The following is a 26,242-nucleotide window of genomic DNA, read 5'->3' on the forward strand; positions in this document are numbered from 1 at the left end:
CACATGACCACCATTCGATGACTGCAAAGTCGGAAGTAAGAAGGATAACTCAGAAAGCGAAGGCGATTCAATAAAGCGTGTAAATATAAGAAGTTTTCCTTTTATAGGGAATAAGTTAGGTTTCGGGGACGAAACCTCTTTAAGGAGGGAAGACTTGTAACATCCCGAAATTTCAAAGTGATATTAATTATATTACTTACTAATAGAGGGAAAGTTTACTCGGGTTGTCAGGAAATAAATAATAGAGTAGGAGTTGGTATGAGTCGGGCTAGTGTTGGATTAATGGAGACGGGTTAAATGAGAATGGGCCTTAGGTCCATGGGATTTCAGGGATATAAATATCCCCTAAACCCAAAAATATCTTTATTTCCTTACTTTCTACACACACACTCCAAAAACACACACACCATCTACACCGCCGCCGGGCCGAGGAGAGGAACGGGCAGATCCGAGAGAGAGAGAGAGAGAGCGATTAGTGTGTTAACAAGTTAAACGAGATCCAAACAAGCTCAAAAAGGTATGATTCTTGATCTTTGAAGTTTAAAGATCCAAGCTTTTTAGTGTATAAGGGACCGAAAATGGTCGGGAAGCGTAGTGGGTGATATTGAACCATAGCAAGGGTGTTAAAATCGCTCAAAATGCTGGACAGAAACCGAACAGCGGCTGATCTGGACAACTTCGCCTGCAACTGGGCAACTTCGCCTTCAAAGCGATGAACTTCGCCTGCAAGCTAAGTTCGCCTGATGAACTTCGCCTGCAAGCTAAGTTCGCCTGATGGCAACTTCGCTGTAAAGTCAAGTTCGCCTGATGATAACTTCGCCTGAAGCCAAGTTCGCCGGATGGCAACTTCGCTGTAAAGCTAAGTTCGCCTAGCTGGTAACTTCGCCTAAAGCTAAGTTCGCCTAAGGTTAACTTCGCCTAGAGCTAAGTTCGCCCGAGGGTTAACTTCGCCTAAAGCCAAGTTCGATTAGAAAATAAATTAAAAACGATAAGTAAAAGTAAGCTAATACTAGGCCACCAGATTAGATCAGGCGAGTATTGATACGTGTAACTTGTACAGTCAGCCGAGCTCAGTTAAAGAAGGGATTTACAGATATCAGAGGAAGAAGCAGAGTCTAGGTGAGTTTCTAGCCCCATTCCTTGTTATGTTTTCGGGGCTGTGTGCATACTCGATGTGTTGTTAATACATTTATCCTAAGTGATAAGTGTATGTCATATGTGATATGTGTGATAGATATGAATGATTGCTTGTCGATACGCGAACGATCTTCGGATATTGCGCGTACTGTCAGGTTAAAAATAAAGGTACGAATATTATATATCGAAGATGTATGAATATTTCAAATGAATACTTGTCGGGGCGTGAACGATCTTCGGATATTGCACGTGTCGACAAGGGGTATGGTTGTTAAATGAATGAGGTAAAGAATGCCTAGAGTGTTCTTATGTTATAATGTAAGTATGTGTATATAGGTACACGAATGGCATGTGAGTTCTACGTTCGACATAGTAAGTTAGGATGGCAAATCCCTCTAGCTTCTGTCGGACATAGACTCGGCTGGTGATGGCGTAGTTAAGGACTGCGAGCCTTATACGTGAAGTAGATGATATATGTAGACGTAGATAAGGACTGCGAACCTTATACGTAATGTAGATAGGCGTCAGCATAGGAAAGGACTGTGAACCTTATACGTGCTGTATTTGTAGCATAGGGAAGGACTGCGAACCTCGTACATGCTATGAGTTAGGTTGCAACATAGGGAAGGACTGCGAACCTTGTACGTGTTGTGGATGTATTACAGCATAGGAAAGGACTGTGAACCTTATACGTGCTGTATTTGTAGCATAGGGGAGGACTGCGAACCTCGTACGTGCTATGAATTAGGTTACAGCATAGGAAAGGACTGTGAACCTTATACGTGCTGTATTTGTAGCATAGGGGAGGACTGCGAACCTCGTACGTGCTATGAATTAGGTTGCAACATAGGGAAGGACTGCGAACCTTGTACGTGTTGTGGATGTGCTATGGTATAGGGAAGGACCGCGATCCTTGTACGTACCATAAATGGTGAACATAGGTAAGGACTGCGAACCTTGTACGTGTTCACGACCTTGAGTACAGGTATAGACGGTGGACTATGAACGTACTCTCGGTTTACTGAGGTTAGTGATTGTAGATATGTATGTATGTATGGTAGCAAGTATGTATGTAGAACAGAAGGGTAACTAGTGAAGTATGGATATGTACCTACGGATATGTATGTATGTGTATGTATTGTATGGCGTTCGATTAACTAGAACTCACTCAGCGTAGCTGACTTTTAGTATGCACGCAGGTGAGCTGATTATAGAGTTAGCATGAGGATGGCACATGGCATGGATTGAACGGCTGACATCTGATGAAGAAGAAAAGATGTTTTAAATATAAGTTTTGTGTTATGGTATCAAAGAAAAGATTTAATGTTTTGTAACAAATGATTGATGTTTTATATTCCGCGAAAAGTTTTAATAAACTCTGATTTGAAGAACTGTGTTTATGAGTAAATCCGACGCTAAAGTAGGGCTACCGGGTTCGGGGCCTTAGAACGTGTGAACCAAATAACTAACTACTTCTTTACTAACTTATTAAACTTACTTTAATTCATATCATGAGGACTATTCATCGACCAAACATCCAATTTCTCAATAGTGACGGTCTCAGTACCGTTGTTAAATAGATACAAATGTGTATTTTTGCCCACTGCTAATGTCGGATAAACTCTTGATGTTATGACAGTCATTCCGCCTTCCCCAAAGCTTTCTACAACTGAATGATCGATCAAGATCCTAAGTGAAAGCTTCCTTTTGGCTATATTGGTGTCCACAAAGCTTGCAAATGATGGCTTATACACATCTTTGTTCAACGAGGAACTGTCTCCAAACAAAACAAAACAAAACATGAGTGATTAAATCTTGTAAGAACTTTTCTTTTTCATAAAATATTTTAGCGCACCCTTTCATTGGAGGTTATATATAACCCTACAAATTTCAATTCTATTATTGTTAGCACGTTGATAAACGAAAAAGCTTGTAGCAAATAAAATGTTTATAAAACATGTCGCTCGCCCCCTATTCTTAACTGAATGAAGTGATACCAAACAATGCCTTTAAAAACTCTTCGAACAAGGCTTTCAAATTCAAGGGGCTCTCATAATTAGGTGGTCGTTCTAAAGCTCTTGCCTTATGAGCTACACTATATGACTAGCCATGACACACACACACACACACATATATATATATATAGAGAGAGAGAGAGGTATTACGTTGTAGCATCAGAACACATAAGAATTTTATGTTTGTTGTCTAGAGTCTTGAAAACCCTAAAGAAAATTGGGGTGTATTCTTCGAGTTTCTTAGAGGCCAGCGTTAACACTCCAAACGGCCCTAGCCCGCCTTGTTTAGTACCCTTGATTCCGCATATCCTCATTGCAAGATTACCTGAGGGTAATTTGGGCCATTCAGGATCAAAAGTCTCAACTTCATCCAAGCTGGAAAATGTAAATGTAACTTCCAAATCCGCCTGTATTAAATTAGTTACATAAAAATCATATTCTGTCATAAATAATTAATAAATGACATTACAACTAATGCATAAAAGTACAAACCTGGGCAACTGTAATTCCATTGACCTCAAACATGTCACCCTTGTTGAGGGTTACATCGGTTTGGTGCAACAAGTCACCTCTTAAGCTTTCCAATTCATGAATTGGCCATTGCACCAATTGCTTTCCACTAGGGTGTAGCCATACAGTACGTGGAATCAACTACACAAGTTATATAAATTATTACAAAACATAATCATGATACAACTACATTATACACACTACCTTTATATGTGATTACCTGAATTCCTGCCCATCCTTTTGCAGTATCTTCTATAGCAGTGCTGGACTCATTAGCCCACCCCCACAGAATCCTCCGGTTTTGAGCGGGGTCAAAAAACGTTTTCGATGCATAAAAGTTTCCGTAATCATATCTTAACCCAGCCCAACCATCAACAGAAGTGTTGTCAGGGTAGTATTTATCCTTGATCGTCATATATCCCAATCGTGTAATACTCAAACCTAGTCGCGTCAATACTGACTTTGAAAACATGTTTAATTCTTCCATCCAACGTTGAGGTCTCCACCCCATTTGTTTCACTGGCCGATACAGGGTAAAAGTCAGGACATTCCCACATATCAGTATCAGGTTGGTCATGTAGAGTATGCTTGGCCTTGGTCCATTTAACAAAATCATGGCTCCTATAAAAATATGCAATACCCCGATGATTGTCTACTTCCTACAATCATTTTCCAATGACCATTGTTGAACCAAGCTGTTGTGGGGTCACGAAAAGATGATACATTCTCATAAGTCGGTTTCACAATTGGGTTGTCATCGGGTTTTATCCATTTCTTGAGAAAGGGATCCGAATAGTTTGCGGGTATTGCATAGTTTTGGACTTGGTAACCTGGTTTTGGTTTTTTGGCAATAATTCCTGTGTATAAAATAACAGGTTTGTTTCCCGGAAGAATTGTGGCTGAGCCAGACCAACACCCATACTTATCAAAAGGCTTTGATGGTATGAGTGCCGGTTCTAGCCGAATCCAATTAATCATGTCTTTTGATATAGAATGGGCCCATACAATATTTCCCCACGCTGCGCCTTTAGGGTTATATTGGTAGAACAAATGATAGTATCCCTTATAATACATTGGTGCTGTCAAATAATATATATAAAAGGAAATTAGTTATAGGCTCTTTCAACCAAAAGAAAGAAGTGAAGATGTATTTCTTTATTAAGTATTAAGTATTAAGTAAATCTAATGAACATTATTAATATAAACTCACCATTTGGGTCTAAGTTGGCTCAATATGTTTGTCACATCATGAAAAAAAAGAAAAAAACAACCATTAGTAAATTAGATCAAACAATAATAAAAAGAATCGTTAATGAAGCTATAACTAAAAGGGAAAGTAATAGATGAAAATAAGTAAATAACATAATCATATTAATAACAGCTCTTACAAGATTTGGAGTGGTAGCTGTTCAAAATAAAAAATAAAAAAGAACTCCTTTGGTACAATTTTCCACAAAGGGTACGGTAGAAGATCATATATATTCATACCTTTAACAACCTTGACGTCATATGATATTACACAAATCTAACCAAATCGTCAATGGATCGTTTTGTTGACCTTTCATACGGCATCATTTCTTTATTGGATACTTGAATTGATAGATTCAAGTTCATACGTAATATGTTACATCACTCGTAAGTGTATGATGTATTAGCTATTATTTGTTATCGTTTTTTGAATTTAGAAAATTTAATATGAACCCCAAAAAAATATGGGCAAACGAAGGAGTTAGTGTGTCCCTTCTTCTTCTCCGCTCATATTTTTTATTTTAAAATAGTAATTAACTATAAGAAAAATGTTTTTGAAACACAAATATAGTAAAGACACAATGGTATGTGGACAAATGCTGACCACTGCCTGAAACCTTTTAAATTCTTTCCCTGAAATTTACAGAATAGATAAGTGTGCATAGTACACGTTGGTGTACGCATACGGTGGGTGTATCCATTTTTGTTGTGCAATAAATTTCCAGAATGTTGACTTTGCCCATTTGCTTGAAAAAGGTGACTGCGTGCGTTGGTCAACTTAATTGCATGTGCTATCTCTATCCAGATTTGATGACTAATATATCCATTAAATAAAGGTTTCCTTCCTAAAGGTACGGGGAGTGGAGAAGAAGGATGTGAACCGGAGTGGTCGTTCCCAAGCAAAAATGAAACGAGAGGTAGCGGGATAGAGCAACACTATATATGATAGATGTGGGAAGACCGTCCTATCCTCTCAGGTGTCGGAGCAAAAAATCACACCCAAAACTCCCTTCACCCTAAGTAGTTAAGGGTTCTAGTCCTAGGCAGACGTGGTTAATGTAGATATAGAAAGGATGTTCACATGGCGTGTGTGATTAGTTGTTTGTAAAAAAGAAAGAAAAACGTAAATAAACCACATGACCTACATAGAACCGTAGGGTGTAGTCACCCATAGAAAACAATTATGCTCAATATAGAATCGAAACTCAACCAACCCCCTAGGTTATTAGTAATATAGGGTTAGGTTATAGTAAAAAGAATTGTTTTTATAGAAATGATAAGAATAACTTTGCATATTAATTTTGGATTTAGATGGTTCACATTAGTTTATATGAGAAATCAAATGGGTTATAAGGGCAAGAGAGTAAAGAAATAACATATTTGTTAACTTTCTCTTTCATGTCAATTCTCTCATTATTTTAAAACATTTATAATTTTTTATACGATATTTTTTTTATTAAAAAAAACCACCATAATAACGAACGTTTTTTATCTTTAATATGAGCATCATATTGCTATATAAATATAAAAAAAATTAGTGGGTTTTTATGCATTGTCTTGTAGGTTTGATCGTGGTGTTTTTTCTTCATTGTGTTTTACCAAACTAGTGAAAAACACAATTGTGTTTAACATCCCATCACAACACATTATTCAACTCGGAAAGGAAGGATGATGAGGGTATATGGTTCATAGTGTTTTTCTTTGTTTTGTTTTATAAATAGTGTTACAAATTGTGTTTTAATATAGTTATTATATTGTGTTTTTTTATATCATTGTGTTTTTTCTTTGGGATTTTTCTCTAGTTTTTGATCTCACCTAAAAACTCTGTTCCAGCTCCCAAATTTCCGGCAACTGTTACCTCATCCGCTGTTGCAACCGGTGTCACCCACCATTAATTTCATATCCTAACTCTCAATTTTGCATTTCTTAATCCAGGTTCCTCAAATTCAACCTCAAACACAGCGTTGGTTTTTAATTCAAATCCTATGGCATCATTTGTAATTACGTCTTAAGTAGCAGCATCGCATTAACCTCTTTCAAAATCCGGCGCCGTTATCGGAACTCGGCGTCCACATCCGTCTATCGTCGGGAAGAGAGCACAGTGTGCTTAATATTGCGACGATTGTTTATGAGAGCGCCGATTAGGCTGCGTGTAACCGAATTTCCGCTTTGCATTTTAATGATTAGGCTAAGAGTGGTGAGGTAAAGTGAGGGTTTTTTAAAGATACGTAAGATGTAACTTGTTATGATAAAATTACACTTTTTCTTAGTAAACTTAAACTTCTTATTTAAACACCACCCTATTGATATATATCATGAATTGTCATTGGTAATGATATATAATGATTTTATGAACATTTAAATTTTTTTAGTTCATGATCTTTTACAATCTATCTATCTACCTATATTAATAAAAGAAAATACTCTTGGACACATGGTATTCTGATGTTAATTCTTACTATTAAATTCCTGCTCAAATCATTTCTCTTCTATTGATGGAAAAGAAAAAAAAATCTTGGTTTTAAATATAGTATTGGTTATAAATTCAACAAACAATATTAATTGGTTTAATCTCCATTGATTGAATTATTAATGTTATAAATTATAGTGTAAACATACTTAATATAAAAAAATATTAATATATACAATAATTACGTGTCATAAAGATATTTTCTTTAAAATTAAAATGTATATAAAAGAGTTTATGTTTAAAAAGTACACTACATTTAGTTTTTGAGACATCTTCATTTTGAAGAAAACTATAATAATTTTGTTTACTTTTTACAAATATTCAATGTTTAATAAGTCTTAAAAGTTAAAGGCAAATTTTCAGTTTTTTATTTAGTATAAGAGATATCATGAAAGTTGTTCAAAAATAAAAATCTGGTGTCTTTTTTGATTTATGGTTTAGGATTTAGTGTTTATGGTTTAGAGGTATGAAGTGAAAAACATTTTTATGAAAAACTTTAACTACATCTTTTTTATATTGCTTTTTTAGTGGCAGTGTTTTAAATGTTGCTTTTAGTGAAAAACATTTGAGGTTGCTTTTAACTACATGAAAGTTGTTCAAAAAGCCTCATTGTTTTAAATGTTGTTTTTAGTGGCATTGTTTCATTAATGTATTTGATGGTAGAACAAATCATTCTCGATTTAAAATTCAAATACATTTAATGATATAAAGCAACTATATTTATAATACATTTTTTACATAATATAAAGAGACTTAATTATCTTTTATTTTATTTGTATTAAATTATTTATTGTAATTTATACATTAATGTATACCGTGCAATACATGGGTTTCTAAAGCTAGTATATTAATATTGCTTTCCTGATATTTTTAGAATCAAAGTGAATAAAAAAAATGTAGGAAGCCAAATTAAAAAAAAGAGTTCGTCCAAATATTATATATACATATATATATAGGAGAAGTGTAGTTTGAAAACCCTCTTGAGTTGAGAAAACCCTATGTAACATCGTTTTTTTTTGTTACATGTAATAATTGTTGTTACATTTAATACAAAACATCGAAAACATAAAAAAAATGCTTTGCTATTTTTTTTATATTTTTTTAGTAATTTTTATATATGTTTTCAGGAGAGAGAAAATGTAAATAAACTTTTACAATTTTTATTAACTTTAATTGTGGACCACAAGATTTAATCTTTAATTAAAAACATGTGGTTGAGAATGAGTTTCTAGAGTTTTCATAATTCAAGTGAGTTTTATTCTAACCTAACCCTATATATATATAGGAGAAGTATAGTTTGAAAACCCTCTTGAGTTGAGAAAACCCGTGAAAACCCTATTTAATATCGTTTTTTTTTGTTACATGTAATATATGTTGTAACATTTAATACAAAACATCGAAAACATAAAAAAAATGTTTTGCTATTTTTTTTTTTACATTTTTTAAGTAATTTTTATATATGTTTTCAGGAGAGAGAAAATTTAAATAAATTTTTACATTTTTTATTAACTTTAATTGTGGACCACAAGATTTAATCTTTAATTAAAAACATGTGATTGAGAATGGGTTTCTAGAGTTTTCACAATTCAAGTGAGTTTTTATTCTAACCTAACCCTATATATATATATATATATATATATATATATATATATATATATATATATATATAGGAGATTTCAAATGAGAACCACTGGAGATTTCAAATGAGAACCCCTTTGAGTTTTAAAAACTCGAATGAACTCAGTGTAACGAATTTTTTTTACACATGCGTAATATATGTAGGTTACATACACGTAAAAAATTACATAATTTTTTACGCACCGAGCCGACTTTTTACACATGTGTAACAGACGTAAAAGTTAGTGTAACCACTTACATCTTTATTCTCTCTCCCACTTTGACTTTTTTGTCAGATTTAATCTCAACCACATATTCCAATCCATTTAATTAAATGTGTGGCCAAGAATTGAGTTCTTAAGTTCTTACAACTCAACATGGTTCTCAAAATATCACTCATATATATATATATATATATAGACACACACAGGGTATGATTAGATTAAAAACTCTATTGACTTAAAAAAACCCCGAAAACTCTTTTATAAACGTTGATTAATTTCCATCTATAGTTTACATTAAAAGCTTCATAAAAGATTTGCAAAAATATTATTTTAAAAGTGTAAGTACCATAACGGGTAAAATGGGCATTGGAAAAGTGATTTTTCTCTCTTATCTTTCATGAAAACTACTTGATGCTTCCATCAAATCAAAATTAGCATATGTACAATTTCTCTTTTCTCTTTCTAGTTTCTAGTTTTAATTAAATGGTTATATACTTTAATTTTTAAAACTTGTCTTTAATGAAAACAAATGCTATATATTATTTTAATGTAAAGAAATCGTTACATATATTTTAAGATATGTAATACCTTTTTTAAATAATTTTAAACATTTTTAGAATTAACTTTACATAGTTTTACTATACATACAAAAATATTTTTTTGTAGTAATGATGGGATGTTGTATGGACAATAGTGCAAAATTATGGTGTCATATATGCCTTTTCGATAGGTAAAAATTGGTTAATATAACTTTACAAACATACCTTTGCAGCTACTTTTATATAGTAATGGAAATTGTGTATGTGGCAAAATAAGAACCACATATAGGTTTTTTGGGTTTTTTTAACTTAAAAGAGTTTTTATTTTATAGTTATCTTATATATATTTATACTATATAATAAATAAAACTTATTAAGTGTCATATGTCATCATCAAATTAATTCTTATAAAAATTTTTCCTCTTCTTTCTTATATTAAATACATTTGACATTTCTATTTCTTAATTAATATAATATATTTAAAACCTTGATTTTGGTATAGATTAAGCTTTATTTATTATTATATAGTATAGATTAAGCTTTTATAAGAAATGATATTGTTGGATGAAGAGAGAAAATTAATTTAAAATTAAATTTTATTAAACTTTAACTTATTAAATATATATGACTATTTACTAAATTACAAGTTTTTTTTTCAAACCCTGAAAAAACAAATTTACTATTGATGTATTCTAATTTCTAAATGTTTATGCTAACTTAAACGAGCGGGTTTTTTTACCGGTTAAAATATCAAACATGTTTCAGGTCAAAACAGTTTATGATTATAATGAGTTTCGGTCCATAGGTTGGTTTAAAAAAGTAGACATTTACAACTTATTTTTTAATTCACTATTTAATCAACGAATCATTTATGTTATGTTCATCATCTTAAAAATCCACAAAAAATATAAGCACTAGACTGCATGTTTTGATTTTTCAGGTGGATAAGACAACTTATTTTTGGAATACAAATGTTAGACATTAGCACACTATTAATTATATGATAAATTGACTTTGTATATTCTTCTATTATTGAAGATTTCAAAAATATAGATTTCTATAGTGAGCGAGTTATCCGTTCAATAAATTAGCAAGCATTTGCTATCCATGTTTCTGGGAGATAAAAAAAATATTACCATTCTCTATATGGTATCTATCAAACATAAAATGGTACATTACTAGAAAGTATTAGTTTCCTGATGTTTTAAATGGCCTCAAAATCTAAGGTTGTCAGGTTATAGATTAGTCCGAAAAACCGAAGTTGAAGTGATGTTGCTTAAAATATTAACTAGAAAATTGGTCTATGCAATTAAACTAAACTATATGTTGCCGAAATCATATCGGAAAGTAATATTTGAACTCACACTTTTATTCTTAAAAAAAAGTCGATACCTTTAGATAAAATGATTAATTTAAGAGTACGAAATTTTCACTTTATTTTTGTTTTGCATTGAAGATTATTAAAAGCTAAGGTCAATCATTATAAATGGTTGGTTTGTTTTTGAGACAATTTATTTTAACTCATGGCCAGTTATGTGTTGCATTATCTAGAGTTTAAACAGAAATAATGTGAAATTATTAAGTTTTAAAATAGAAAGTAAAGCTACAAATGAAACTATAAATATTATGTACAAAGAAATATTTAAAAATTTGTGAATTTTCTAACTTTTTATTTTCATATTGTGTAATGTGTTATTTATTTACCATATAATATATCTTTATATCTTTTAAACATATTTTTTGTATTTAACACCATGTTATTATTTAAATAATTTTTTTATTCTAACCCTTGTGTTGCACGGGTAGTTAACCTAGTATATATATATATAGGCTAAGTATAAAATAAAAACCCACTTGTGTTGTGAAAACTTTAGAAACTCATTCTCAATCACATGCTTTTAATTAATGCTTAAATCTTGTGGTCCACAATTAAAGTGAATAAAAAATGTAAATATAAATATAACTTTTTCTCTCTCTTAAAAACATATATAAAAATTAGCAAAAAAATGTTAAAAAATAGCAAAACATTTTTTTTTATGTTTCGATGTTTTGTATTAAATGTTACAACATATATTACATGTAACAAAAAAAAACCGATGTTACATAGGGTTTTCGCGGGTTTTCGCGGCTCAAATGAGTTTTCATTTTAACCTTACCATATATATATATATATATATATATATATATATATATATATATATATATTAAAAGACAACTTCTTTGAGCTTTGTCTATTATACTACTTGCTTAATATGTTCTACACTTTCTTATTACTTTGTCTTCTTCTTTCTTTAAACACTATATAAGAGCATTCTCATTCGGTTCTCTATCCCTATATTCATATATATCATATAATTACACTAAAAAATAATACATTTTTCTCTCATGTTTAATTAAATAATACTTTTTTATATCTTTTTCATTACAGTTTTCTCTTTCCACTCTATAATTTAACAAAAATCACCACTCTTTCCCCAAATTTACAAAAAATCACTACCTTTTATTTCTCCATCCTATAATTTACACTCACAACCACTCAAAACCCCACCCTATAATTTACAAACTCCCATCACAAACATTTAGGGAACCGAATGAGAATGCTCTAAGATTTTGTATAGTGTATGCTCTAAGCATTTGTTTAATTTATATGTAGCACTTGCCCATTTGAATATTTTCGTTTGGTTGAAATTTATATATAGCTTAGTAAGTTATCGTCTAAATGATACTATTTACGGCTACGAAGCACGAGTTACAATTATTCTTTTTAAGGTTTTTAGAGCGGTTTTGTTCTTCTGTGTCACAAACCCGCGCAACATGCGGGTTATAAAAACTCGTTGTTATAAAACCATAAACTATAAGTATATACTAGCATATCTGAAGTAATGAAGTTGGTTAAAATCTTAAATTTTAATAATGCTATATTTTGAGCTTCAAGCTTTTAAGAAAAAATTCATACTTAATTAAAAGCCTTCTTTGGTTTGAAGGAGTTTGAAGCTTTTAGGTCATGAGAAAAAGCTTAAAGCTTGAAATTCCTACTAGTACCGTTTAGAAAAAGCTATAAGCTTTTAGTTTTTTTAATTACTTAAATAACCTTCCAAAATAAGTATATTTAATATTATTTTTTTAGTTAGGTCTATTTTGGTCATTTTATACATTTTATTAAAAGTTCCAGCTACTTTGTCAAACATCTAAATATATCTAAAACGCTACAGGCCTACCAGCTAGTTTTGCCAAACATACCGTAAGTGTCTAACTCAACTAGAAAACAAAACTATGTAATCAATTTGATAGGTATCCGTAAGATTTTCGACATCCATGAAAAAATTTCGTAGCAACTCAAACAAACCACACAACACACGCGCTTGAAGTTCATTACATAGCTAGTGCGAGGCAAAAAAAGAAAAAGCATAAATCATTTAACCTATTTTTATCAATAATTCATACATTTTTAAGTATTATATTTTCTTAAATACAAATATGCGTGCTATATACATAAAAAAAAATAACACTAATTTGTTTATATGTTATTTTAGTTTCTATCGATCAGCTGTACATATGTAGGTTAGATATGCTTAGGTCGTATATATAATATATTAGACAATTTTTTCCCTTTTCAGAAGAGATATATAAGAACCATTTTTCTTATATATTAAATTTTTTTACAATTGAAAAGTTAAATAAAAAATAATGTTTTGTTCTATGCATCTTGTTTATATAAAAAATGCACAGAAGATATTAATTCACGTTCTCTTGGATGATTAGAGTTTTCAGGGAAATTTAATGGTTTTCAAATATTGTTTGTTGTGTGTAGAGAGAGAGAGAGAGAATTAAAACGTACCATTGATCCAGTTTTGTTTAGGTTGAAAGTGATAGCCAGTCCTATAAACTTGGTTCACGTTCTTTGCAGTCATGAACTTTAAGTCGGCATAGTCCTTGTGAAAAGCCATAGCTCCTCCTCCATGGTATTATCCAACACCGGAAACAAACACACAACGAATGCAATTATCCAGAAATGGTTACTGGAAACCCTCATTTTGGCCAGAAGAAGAAGACACCAAAAGCCCAAAATGTTAAAGTTTAAAATGAGAGAATGAAGGGTGGTTTTAGTTGGGTGTGTCGCATTTATAGGAAGAGGTTGCATGCATATAGCTATTAGATAAGGTCTAATACATGGATACTATTTTCAAATATTTCCGCCGGGTTTTACTCAACAAATATTTTCCCTGTTCCTTAACTTATTTAAGATTTACCTTTTTTATATAACTCACTAGTTTGAAGCCCATATAGCGCACTAGTATGAGAACCGTGTGATTAGCATGTATTTCATGAAAAGTTAATATTTAATAATATAATTCATAAAAAGTTAATATTTAATAAACAATCGATATACAATAATAAACAATAAATCTATCAAACACTGTGAAATTGCAGTAAATATGTATCTTGAATAACGTTTTATGTAAAAAAAAAATAATGAGAGATAGTTATAAAGGTTGAACATTTGCACAAATATACAAAGTAAATATTAACTTAACCTTTTTTTTGAAGCAAAAATTTTAATAATGGTAAATATTGTAATAGTTTTATTAAAAGGGGTTAGGTTTAGTGTGAAAATGACAAGTGACAAAACTTATAGTTTTTTAGAGTATAGACGTTGGATTAAGCATTTGCTAAAAAACTTGAGTTTGTTGATACATGGATCATACGTATCTGGTGGTGATTTCCAAGTCAAAATGTGAACACGGTAAAACCAATAAAATGATTTAGGGCTCATGAAATCTCGAGAAACCTCCGATGGTCATGCCGACGTTAGAAGGTCCATCGGGGTTGTAACCCTACAAACACTTTTAACTTCGACATTCAAGTTAGTAAAATATTTAGAAAGAGTCTAGAAGACTTGAATCATCATAAGGCTATGTGTTGTCGTTGAAGCCGGACTCTGAATTCATCCAATAATATTGTATCATGCAGTGCTGACTGGACATCCGTTGAAGCCGCCTGAGCATGTTGTGGTTTAGGAGAACAATGGCTTCAACGAATTATCTTTTTTTTTAGAACAGCGACTTTCTTGTATTTAGTTTATGTGAGAACATTATACGAACGTTTACGAGCCAAGATCTAGTCGCAAATCGATACGTTAAGTCGTGTTCATTCAATACGTTAATGGAGATCAATACATTAAGCCTGGAGAGAATCCGGCAGCATAACGTTACAGGGGATAAATATGGCACAGATCTCTATGCACATTCACTAGGGAAGGCCTAATTATAGGCAGTCCTCCTCATTCGTTAACATCACTAACGAATGAGGCTTCCCATAGCGAATGACCTCCTATTCGCTAAACATCCTTAGCGAATGGGCAGTACTTTAACGAATGAGCCTCCATTCGTTACACAGTAGTAACGAATGAGCTCTTACATTAACGAATATGTCTAGCCTTTAACGAATGAGACCCATTCGCTAAACATCCTTAACGAATGTGCCTTTATACATTAATATAAAGACTAAACAACCCCTATCTTATTCGAACAGCTGTGGACACCAAATCCGTGCACTAACAAACTCCCCCTTGACCGTAGCTGTCGAATGCTTTCCAATACTTTAGCATCCAATACTTTAACGTCGAATACGTTAACCTTCAATACTTTAGCGACGAATACGTTAACGACCAATACATTAACGTCGAATACGTTAACAACGAATTCGTTAAAGTAATGCCCATTCGCTAAGAATGTTTAGCGTAGCTATTGTGAGAACGTTATACGAACGTTTACGAGCCAGGAATCTAGTCGCAAATCGATACGTTAACTCGTGTTCATTCAATACGTTAATGGAGATCAATACATTAAGCCTGGAGAGAATCCGGCAGCATAACGTTACAGGGGATAAATATGACACAGATCTCTATGCACATTCACTAGGGAAGGCCTAATTATAGGCAGTCCTCCTCATTCGTTAACATCACTAACGAATGAGGTTTCCCATAGCGAATGACCTCCTATTCGCTAAACATCCTTAGCGAATAGGCATTACTTTAACGAATGAGCCTCCATTCGTTACACAGTAGTAACGAATGAGCTCTTACATTAACGAATATGTCTAGCCTTTAACGAATGAGGCCCATTCGCTAAACATCCTTAGCGAATGTGCCTTTATACATTAATATAAAGACTAAACAACCCCTATCCTATTCGAACAGCTGCGGACACCAAATCCAAGCACTAACAGTTTACCGCACTCTCCAAATTTGAAGAGCCCCAATACCCTACTTTCGCAAGACTAAATTTGGAAACTAACTAATATTACAGCGACTTTCTTGTATTTATTTGTTTATTTCTTCTAAATTTTGAAACTAACTAATATTGCATTAAAATAAAAATATTAATAAATAATACTAGTCTAGCAAGATCATTGGGGCTTCTAGCCCACAAATGCTCGACCAACTCATGATGAAGGTTTCCGTTGACCTCGCGGTTCTTGAGATATATGACGTTTTTTCATCATCAGTGAGTGTCGATTCGGGTCGTGGGACGTCACTTTGGTAGTTTTGACAAATAGTCATACCTTGGTCCTCAAGAATCATGTTATGAAGAATTATGCAAATGTAGACCGTATTCATTATTTTCTCCCTTGACCACATCCGTAGTGGCCTTAAAATCAAATGAAAATTTTTCTTTAGAAATCCAAACCCTCTTTCAATATTTTTTCGTGTCGATTATTGCTTCTTCTTAAAGTTCTTTTGTTTGTCTTCAACTGGAGTGTAACATCCTCGTTTTGAGATTTAGTTTAATTAAATAAGACGACTTATTTTAGTTACGAGTCGTGTTGCGTTGTTTAATTAATTAAATAATAAGAAGGGATAAGATTATTAAGGTTAGTGGACTTGAACACAATTATGAGACTAAAAACCTTTAGGCTATGTCTATTTAAACCTTAAGCCCTAATTTTAATCCTTATCCTCACCATTTCATCATTATCTTTCCATTATTGTCACACATATCCATACACACACAAAAAATCCCCTTTACCTAACATTCCAAACCCAATCTCATCCATTCAAATTATCCAAGATCTAACTAATCACACAAAAGAAGGTAAGCATTATATTCATTCTGATTCATTTTCTCGTTAAGATTATTAACAAATAAACCGAGTCAAACTGACCTAAACAAACCGATGTAAACAAGCTTCAATCAAGCTAACAATGGCAATAACAATAATAACGAGAATGACAAGAGAAATTAAAGGATACAAATAATAATAAAATGGTGCAAAGGGTCTTCAATGAGACCTGAGTCCTAACAAATCCGGCCAAAACTAGAGCCCGAACCACACCCGCAAGCCCGAAGCTCAAACCACCGGACCTGAGAGGTTCCTCGTCCTTCACGCTAGTCACCGGCGGCTCACATCGTGACCTGGGTTCGAGTTCGGCAAGGATGAAACCTGGCTCTGGCGATCTGAAAACAAGCACGAACCCGAGGTGCGACATAATTAAACCAGATCTAGAGAGTCGTGCGAATAAGAATCCGAGCGAATGGAAAGTCGTGCGAATAAGAATCCGATACGAATAGATCAAACAATTCGCATGAACTCCAATGCGAATCGATCAAGCCATCCGCGCGAATCGTCTTGGATGCGAATTCTTTTGGACGCGAATCGTTGTGCGAATAGATGGCGTGCGAATCGTTGTATGCGACTTGATTTCAGGCGATTAGGATTTGGGTGAGGTTCAACCCAAACTCCTTCCTGATTGTTGTGCTTGCGGGAAGCTGAAAGAGAGAGAGAGAGAGTACGGAAGGAGGGGGTCGCCGGAGTTACTGGAGTGGCGGGGATGGCTAGGGTTAAGAGTTTAAGGGGAAGAAGAAGAAGAAGAAGATTAGGAGGGGTACGGTTTAAGGGCTAGGGTTAGCGGGGGTGTATGGTAAATATATAAGGAAGGGATCTTTTGATAACCATGTTAGAGGTGTAAGAACTTAAGAACTCCATTCTAGGTCACACATTTAATTAGGTGGATTGGAATATGTGGTTGAGATTAAATCTGGCAAAAAAGTCAAAGTATGAGAGAGAATAAAGATGTAAGTGGTTACACTAACTTTTACGTCCGTTACACATGTGTAAATGTCGGCTCGGTGTGTAAAAAATTCTGTAATTTTTTACGTGTATTTAACGTACATATATTACGCATGTGTAAAAAAAATTCGAAAAAAAAATCGTTACACTAAGTTCTTTCAAGTTCTTAAAACTCAAAAGGGTTCTCATTTGAAATCTCTCATATATATATAGGGGAGGAATATTTTGAGAACAATGTTGAGTTTTAAGAACTTAAGAACTCAATTCTTAGCCACACATTTTATTAAATGGATTGGATTGTGTGGTTGAGATTAAATCTGACTAAAAAGTCAAAGTATGAGAGATAATAAAGTTTTAAGTGATTACACTAATTTTTACGTCCGTTACACATGTGTAATAAGTCGACTCGGCGCGTAAAAAATTCTGTAATTTTTTTACGTGTATTTAACTTACATATATTACGAATGTGTAAAAAAAATCGAAAAAAAAATCGTTACACTGAGTTCTTTCGAGTTCTTAAAACTCAAAGAGGTTCTCATTTGAAATCTCCCCTATATATATATATATAAATTTAATAATAATAAAACTTTAATAAATATACTAATAATAATAATACTATAATATTAATAAAGAGTGATGTGGATATGAGGACTCGAACGAAACCCGAACCCGAGACTCGACATGTCTAGAACCCGTAACCGGCCTTATGCGAAGCCAATGGTTTATGGGACCCGTTGGGAAACACTTAAACGTAAGAGCCTGTTGTAAACGGAGAAGTTAAAAGGAGCGTACGAACGAAGGATAACTTACAAAAATAAATAATAATAATAATAATAATAATAATAATAATAATAATAATAAGAAGAAGAAGAAGAAGAAGAACGAATAGTAATGAACTAATACAATAATAAATATAAATACGATAATAATAAATGTCGTTAAAAATGCAAACTAATAAAGACGGTTCATTAATAAGATAAGGCCAAGTATATTAAATTAATAGGAACGGTTAAAGAAGGTTACATGTCGGTTCAGTTAACTTAAAAGTTAACCCCGTTAACTTAAGAAATAAATAACAAGAGGTTATAGAGATTAATGTGTGTACGTTATTAACAGTTAGTGGAGCCCAGTTGAAGAGAGGCGTTACGATTAACTCAGAAAGGAATCGTCTACAGGTGAGTTCTAGCCCCCTTTTTCCTTTAAACGTTTTTGGGGCTATATGCATACTCGTATGTGAAATAATAGATATATGTGACTTTAGTTAATAACATATATCTTGTAAGAACGTGTTTATATATTAATTTATTAATATATATTTGAATGTTTGAATGATAGCTAGGATAGAAAGAGTTAACGAACAGATCCTACCAATGCTTGCGTAGAATGTTATATGAATATCAATGAGTATGAATGCTATGTATAGAAGAATGTGTATATGTTCATGCTTAGAGCCTTCGGGCCTCATGCGTGCACAATAAGTTAGGATGGCGAATCCATCTAACTTTATATGGCTCGGTTATGAGCAAGGATATGAGGCTCGGTTATGAGCAATGATAGGAGGCTCGGTTATGAGCAAGAGTAGGAGGCTCGGTTAGGAGCAGGCGCATATGACTATAGTTACAAAACGATTGATAGGCATACATAGGGAAAGTAAATAAAGATTATAAGCGTTATGCTATGTACAAATGTATGAAAGATGCGATGTATTTACAAATCGTATGTTATGAAAAGTAAAGAAACGTTAGAACTCACTCAGCGTATGGCTGACTTTTAGTATGCAGGAATTACTGGTGACGTGGCAAGCTTGAGGCACGTACGAGGCTATCCATATTGAAGATTAGTTAGAGGAGGAAGTTGTTATGTAAAAAGTTTTAGTTTCCGCTGCAAATTGTTTATGCTTCCGTTGTATCAAACTGATTTTACGAGTAAATCCAACATCCAACGTAGGACACCGGGATCGAGGCTTTTCATGGAGATGCATAAGCTTGAACAAGCATTGAACATTGATTGTAAATGTCATCAACCAAGTAGTAACCATGCTTGAATTGTTCCTCATTCGCATAAAACGATTGAGTTGGCTTAACCCTGTCAATAATGTCATTGTATATCGGTGACTGTTCGATAACATTTATGTCATTATTTGACCTCACAACACAAAAAAAAATGCATGCCAGAACCAAAGATCTTGGGAGGCCACTGCCTCAATCATAATAGTGGGGCCAAGGTGATCACCCCGGTGGAACTGACCTCACCATGCCGTAGGACCACATATCCCACAACATGTGTATAGAACCATGTTTTTCACCGTGCACCTCATATATGCGTTGGATATCATACAAAGTTAGTTTGCGCAAATATCTCCGTGAGTAAATCGATATGATCTCTATGTATAAACATTATTAAGTAAACCCTCGAACAATATATAAATATAACTAAACGAAACATATATGTATATATGTATACCTTGACAAAAAAAAATGAAGTGAGTCTCGCGAAACGTTTTCAGAGGTTTCTAAGTATTCATCCATCATGTTTGACGAAATTCCAGATGCTAGTTGACGAATAGCAGCTGTACATTTTTGCATGGTCGTGAAACCGGGCTTACCTTTGCAGCTACTCTTTGTTGAAAAAAAGGATACTGGTCCAACAAATCATTTGATAAATGCATGAATAGTTGTTTACTTATTCGAAGTCAATGCCTAAAATGTTGTTCGTCATAACAAAGATCGGGGCTAAAATAGTGACATATCAAAGTTTCACTAGTGCCCACTCGATCATGAAGAAGAGGTGATTGTCTTGTTAGTCTTTGTCGCCCTTGAAACCGTTCAACCAGCAGATTAACTGTTATTCTTCCGGCTTCAAAAATAAGGTCGTCTTCCTCCGAAAAAGAGTCGGACAAAGAAAAGGAATTATATTGATTTTTTGTTTATAGCTAGTGTATTGGAGAAAAATGAATAGAATGGGTGAGGTTTTTTTTTTTAGTTTTTTTAGTTTGTGAAAGTGTTTGTTATGGGTTAATATAGAAGGAAAAAAAAGAAGCTCTAACGGTCATATGGCACGCCCACCAAAAATATTCCCCTCGCCGCCCACTTTAGCCAACGGAAGCCAGCTCACAGCCGGTTGCGACTAGGCGTTGTGGTGTTTTTGGCCGAAGTGGCTCACGCCAGACCACTCGCAGCTATAGTGGCAGATGACAACGGACAGTCTAATGTGTATGTGAATCATCAATAAGTATGAACTTTAATATGATTACAGGTTGAGATAATTGCTAGAGATAAAAGGAAAACAGCCTTTTCATGATCTTTTAATAATCGAACTTTAATAGGCTGGACCGGCATGAACCGGAGCCTAGTGGACTGGGCACAAATATACTTTACAAAGTTAAATAATTTTGAATTTTGAATTACTTTTACATTGACTAATTTTTTAAAACTATCTATTTTAAAACATGAGCTTAAAGTTTAAAACCTCACGATACAGAGCGTATGGCATAGATTGTATGATCCAAACGATATGGTAGTAGTTAGATAGTTTCATCTTGTTGGAAATAGCGTTATACTTTGAACTTCAAATTTCATAACATTTTAGTCTCTTGACTTTGAAAATAAATATAAGTGCATCCCAATACTAGAGCATTGTCCAAATATACGTACTTTTAGACAAGGTGATCCGCCTGTATATATTTATATTTATTACTAATAAAGTAATTAAAAAAATGTATGTATGTATGTGTTGTGTGTTACGGGGTGTTGTGTGTAGGGACGAATCTTTTAAAGGGCTAAGGCGGGCCTCAGCCTATCCAGTTTTTTCGCTAAGCAGTGTAATTTTTTCTTGAAAATCAAAAAAAAAAATTAAATGTATTCAGTCCTACCAATCGATATTATTTGTATCCGGATTACACTTCAAATTTGTTTTTAAGTAAATTCCTTAAAGCCGAAGAGCAGGAAAACATTTAGCTGATAAGCGTAAAGAAAGCCTCATAAGCCAGATTTTTTTAATACAAAGAAGCTCAAGTCTAAATGACTTTTAAACCCAAAAAAAAAACAAAAACAAAAACAAAAAAAAACAATAAGTCCACCCTCCCGTCCCTGATCGAACGACCGAAGCAGAATAATATTTGTTTGATTGCTAAGGTATGAAAATTGAAATCGAACAGAAGAAAAGGCAGGCCGCTCGAAGAACACTCTGATCACTAGAACAGGGTCGAATCACTATTTAGACATTAGACTAGCAACATGTTCAATGCTTTTTTTTTTTTTAATTTATTTGGTATGTTAAGGTTTAGAATTATTGGAAGAATTGATGCTTGAATTTGGTCTCCTTTCATGAATAAAAAATATGCGTGTTTTGATTATGTGAATTCGGTATTTGAATGTGAAATTGATGTGGATTTTAGATTACAACTTAAAAACAATGGTTTATGTTTTTATTTTTTAATTTGTGGTGCTAACTGTGTGAAATTTATAAGAATTTTTATTTGTTGTGGTGATATGTGTTAGGTTAATTATCATGGGAAAACTCAACTGGTGATTTATATTGAAAGAAAACTTGTTGAAATTTTGATTCGACATTTGTAATTGATGAGTTTAAATATCTTAAAAGTTGTGTGGTTCTTTTTCAGGTACTAATCTTCCCCCTCACATATTGTCTTTGAACGATTGAATGGGTGTTTAATTGAATATAGAGTTTTTTATGTTTGACCCGACCCGGACCGGATTGCCGACTCAAACCTTAGAAGTAGAAAAAAATTGGGTTTTGTGACTTTCGGCCTATTCATACTAGATGTTCAAGATCCGTCACTGTATGTGTGGGAGTGTTGGTTGAAAATTTGTCAGTATATACTTATTAATAACTTTTTTAGTTTAAGAAAACATGTATGTTGGTGATTAACAATCAACGTTATGTATGCACATACGTGTGTATGTGTACCATGTATGATGTGTATGCATATGTATCACGCGTATGTGAATCATATATGTGTATGTTCATTATGTGTGTGCAGACACGTCCATAGGTAATGTGTGGGTATATATTGTATCAATAATAGTTTAATCTAAAACAAATATGTATATTGTGGATGTACATATGTAACATGTGTATGCAATTATGCATGTCCTTGTGTGTGTTATGAGTGTAATGTGTGTGTTAGTGTATTTGTGTGTACATGTATGTGTTTGTGTATTGTGAGTGTATCGTGTATGTTATATGTATATATGTATGTGCTTGTGTATGTGTATGTACACATGCGTATATGTGATATGTGTATGTAAATGTATATATGACACAAGCTTACACAAAAATGACGTACACTATTATCAGTCGACCTCACACATCTATATAATTTTAATAAATTTATAAATCAAATTGCATTGCATTTCTAAATATTATAGATAAATTATATTACAATTACATATATTATATTCGAACTTGATACAACGGACTTCCAAGTCATATTTTAGCATGCAGGTCATGAAAATTACTCCCCAACCAATGATAGTAGGCAACCACTTTTACTTCGGTCTATTTCGTTATCGAATCGAAAAATTGTAGCATCACATACAGATAACTACATGACATTTCCAGATATACGTATTAGGACGAGAAATGTTAGTAGCTGCTGTATATGCAGAGGCGTCCCGTCAATGCCTTCCCGTTATCTAAATGTTTTATGCCCGCAAACTCTGATGACTTGGAAGTGTCAGATAATACCTTGCTTCACATTCCAAAGCTATCTACTCTAGCCCAATTTGACATCTCATCGTGAGATTAAGCACAAACAATAAAGTACTTAAATTTTGATACTACCAATTCCATCTTACGCGAACAATGATTTTAAACATTAGCCCACTTACGTCATTACGTGTCACTGGCAGATCGTGTACATTCCATGACCAAACAACGATCTTCCATGTTTTGAAATACCTAAAATTGGCCATTTAGAGGTTTCATGTTTCTTAGGGATCACTAACGATCCATAGGTTATTCGTACCTTTGCTGACGGATAACATACGACACCATATAAGTTTTAAAAGAAATATAATTTAAGTGGATTTTGACTAGCGATAAATTTCATGTCAGCAATTAAACTGGAACTTATCGCTAGCTCCCTTTATTTATCCCTTACTACTAAAGGATGGTGATGACGTGGGTACCCGCATCCACCCATAAGGAAGGAAAGCCTAGAAGCTAGGAAGCAGCAAACACAAGTTGCTAGATCAGGAAGCTCGAAGCTTCATCACCGAAGCTTCGAGGTTGACTAGTTTAGCTTCTCACTACAGTAACTCTCAAAAAAGTCACCTCTAATGTGACATAAGGCTGAAATATGCCATAAAGTGTAAATGTCGACAAGGCAATACAAAAGCAGATAGAAAGTTACACTCAAATGGTATTTTGTCAGAACATGTTGAAAGAGGAGTTGGCCATTTCCCTTTAAAAAGCTTAAGCTTTTCCAAAGAAGCTTCCACATTGCCTATAGAAGGACTTAACCAATGGTATTTTCATTCATTCTCAGCCTATTCACTCATGGGCGGAGCCACCATGTAAATGGGTAGTTCCAAGGATCCACTGAGTTGGTTAATTGAAGGTCGCAGGTTCAAATTCGTTTGAATGTAAATGGGTGTATTGATATATAGAAAATAATAGAGTGAAGCACCTTATAAATTAGAAATGAACCATCTTGATTTGAATATAAGCTGTTGGTCTGGTGGATAAACCTGGAAGTTCGTTAAGCGAAGGTCACAGGTTCAAATCCGTTTTACACTATTTTTTTTATTTTTTTTTCTCTGCAGTTTTTTAGGGTTTCATAAACCAAAATTTTTAAACCAAGATACAATTACAAACGCCATTCTCTGCCTCTCTCCCCTATCCACCATGATTATGTAGGCGCCACACCTCCTTTCTCCGGTAGTCCGGGCATCTGGCCGAATGATCGTATTTATATTATGTAGCAATTTCAAAAGATTAAGACTCGTAGAGAACAACTATAAGTATTTTTTTTTAATTCATAAAGACCATTGTATTTATATTATGTGCTTTTTTAATTTCGAATGATGGTGTCTTTTTTATTATTTTATCGTATTTCTATTATGTAATGAACTGACCCGAACCATCGTACCAATCTGAAATATTTATATCGGATTCCATGAAATTTAAGCATCAAAATTAGTGTACCACCTGAAAAAAATTTCTGGATCCGCCACTGTATTCTCTCTACTCTCTTTTCATACTCAGGGTTTGTTTGGTTACAGGTAATGGAATGAAGAGAGAATGGAATAAGAGAATGAATGAAATGGACAATGGAAGGAAATGGATCAATACCATTCATTTGTCTTATTTGGTTAACCTATGGGAATGAAATAAATTATTACTTTATGTTGTTTGGTATCCAAAAAAATGTAGGAATGAAATGCAAATAATAAAAATACTCCTATCTCAAAAATAATAGTTTTACCAAAGTAAAAAAAATTGCAATGGCCACGATGATGTTGGTAGCTATGGCAACGACAATGGTGGTGGCAGTGGCGAAGGTGGTGGTCGTGATAGTGATGGTCGAGCAATGATAGTGGTAGTGGTAGCATTGGTGTTCAGATAGTGATGGCGATGGTAAAGTGGCGGCGACAATGGTGGCAGTCTGGTGGTGGTGGTCAAGCAGCGATAGCAGTGGTGGCGGTGGTGGCCAGATGGGGCGATGACAATGGTTGTTATGGTTACAGCGATGAAGGTGGCACTGGCAGTAGTAGCACTGGTGGTGAGGTGGTAGTGGAGACAGTGGTGGTGGTGGAGGCGACGGTGGCTGTCAGGTGGTAGCGGTTGTTGTTGTTGTTGTCAGGTGGTGTTGTTAAGAAAGTAGAGTGAAAGATAAATGAAATAAAGAAAAAAAAAAGAATGGGTGGGAAGGAATGGTTTTGATGGAATAGGATTCCACATTTATTAGGTGATTCCATTCCATTGAGCAACTAAAGTACTAAACATCACTTTCATTCCTACGCAATGAACCAATGAATTCCCCATGTAAATACTGCATGCTAAACGCTACCTTACTCTCTTATCACCTCTTACTCGTATCAAGTTACTGATCTCATGCCGAAGGCTTATCGCAGGAGACCCCACTTGCGGTGAGACTAACTGATCATGTTATTTGATTTTAGCATGTTTGGAAGCTCTGTTAGTACCATATTTTGAACTGCCATACTTTCATTGTCGCTATATCCATTGTAACAATAGATGATGATAGGTGTTATAGGATGATGCACATATAGTAAAACCTCTATAAATTAATAATGTTGGAAACGAAATATTTTATTAATTTAGCGAGATATTATTATATCAATAAATTATTAATTTAAATAGTTGGCTTATATCCTTAAGTAACTCTCAATTAATGCATCGACCTTTAAATTTTCCATGTATGTT

The 26,242-nt window shown here is 33.6% G+C and overlaps 1 pseudogene across 1 annotated transcript; it reads right to left on the reverse strand.

Annotated features, from left to right (window-relative positions):
* Positions 1 to 2,636: 2,636 nt before the first annotated feature.
* On the reverse strand, positions 2,637 to 13,793 carry LOC143567355 (beta-fructofuranosidase, insoluble isoenzyme 1-like; annotated as a pseudogene). Its single transcript, XR_013141400.1, has 6 exons — positions 13,599 to 13,793; positions 4,873 to 4,881; positions 3,883 to 4,741; positions 3,645 to 3,803; positions 3,303 to 3,559; positions 2,637 to 2,910 (listed from the first exon to the last, which is right to left on the reverse strand). The product of XR_013141400.1 is annotated as a beta-fructofuranosidase, insoluble isoenzyme 1-like (transcript).
* Positions 13,794 to 26,242: the final 12,449 nt, after the last annotated feature.

The sequence above is a fragment of the Bidens hawaiensis genome, unplaced genomic scaffold (assembly GCF_021521415.1).
Source record: "Bidens hawaiensis isolate Kalapana, Puna unplaced genomic scaffold, B.hawaiensis_p1.1 tig00023393_1, whole genome shotgun sequence".
NCBI classification, from domain to species: Eukaryota; Viridiplantae; Streptophyta; class Magnoliopsida; order Asterales; family Asteraceae; genus Bidens; species Bidens hawaiensis.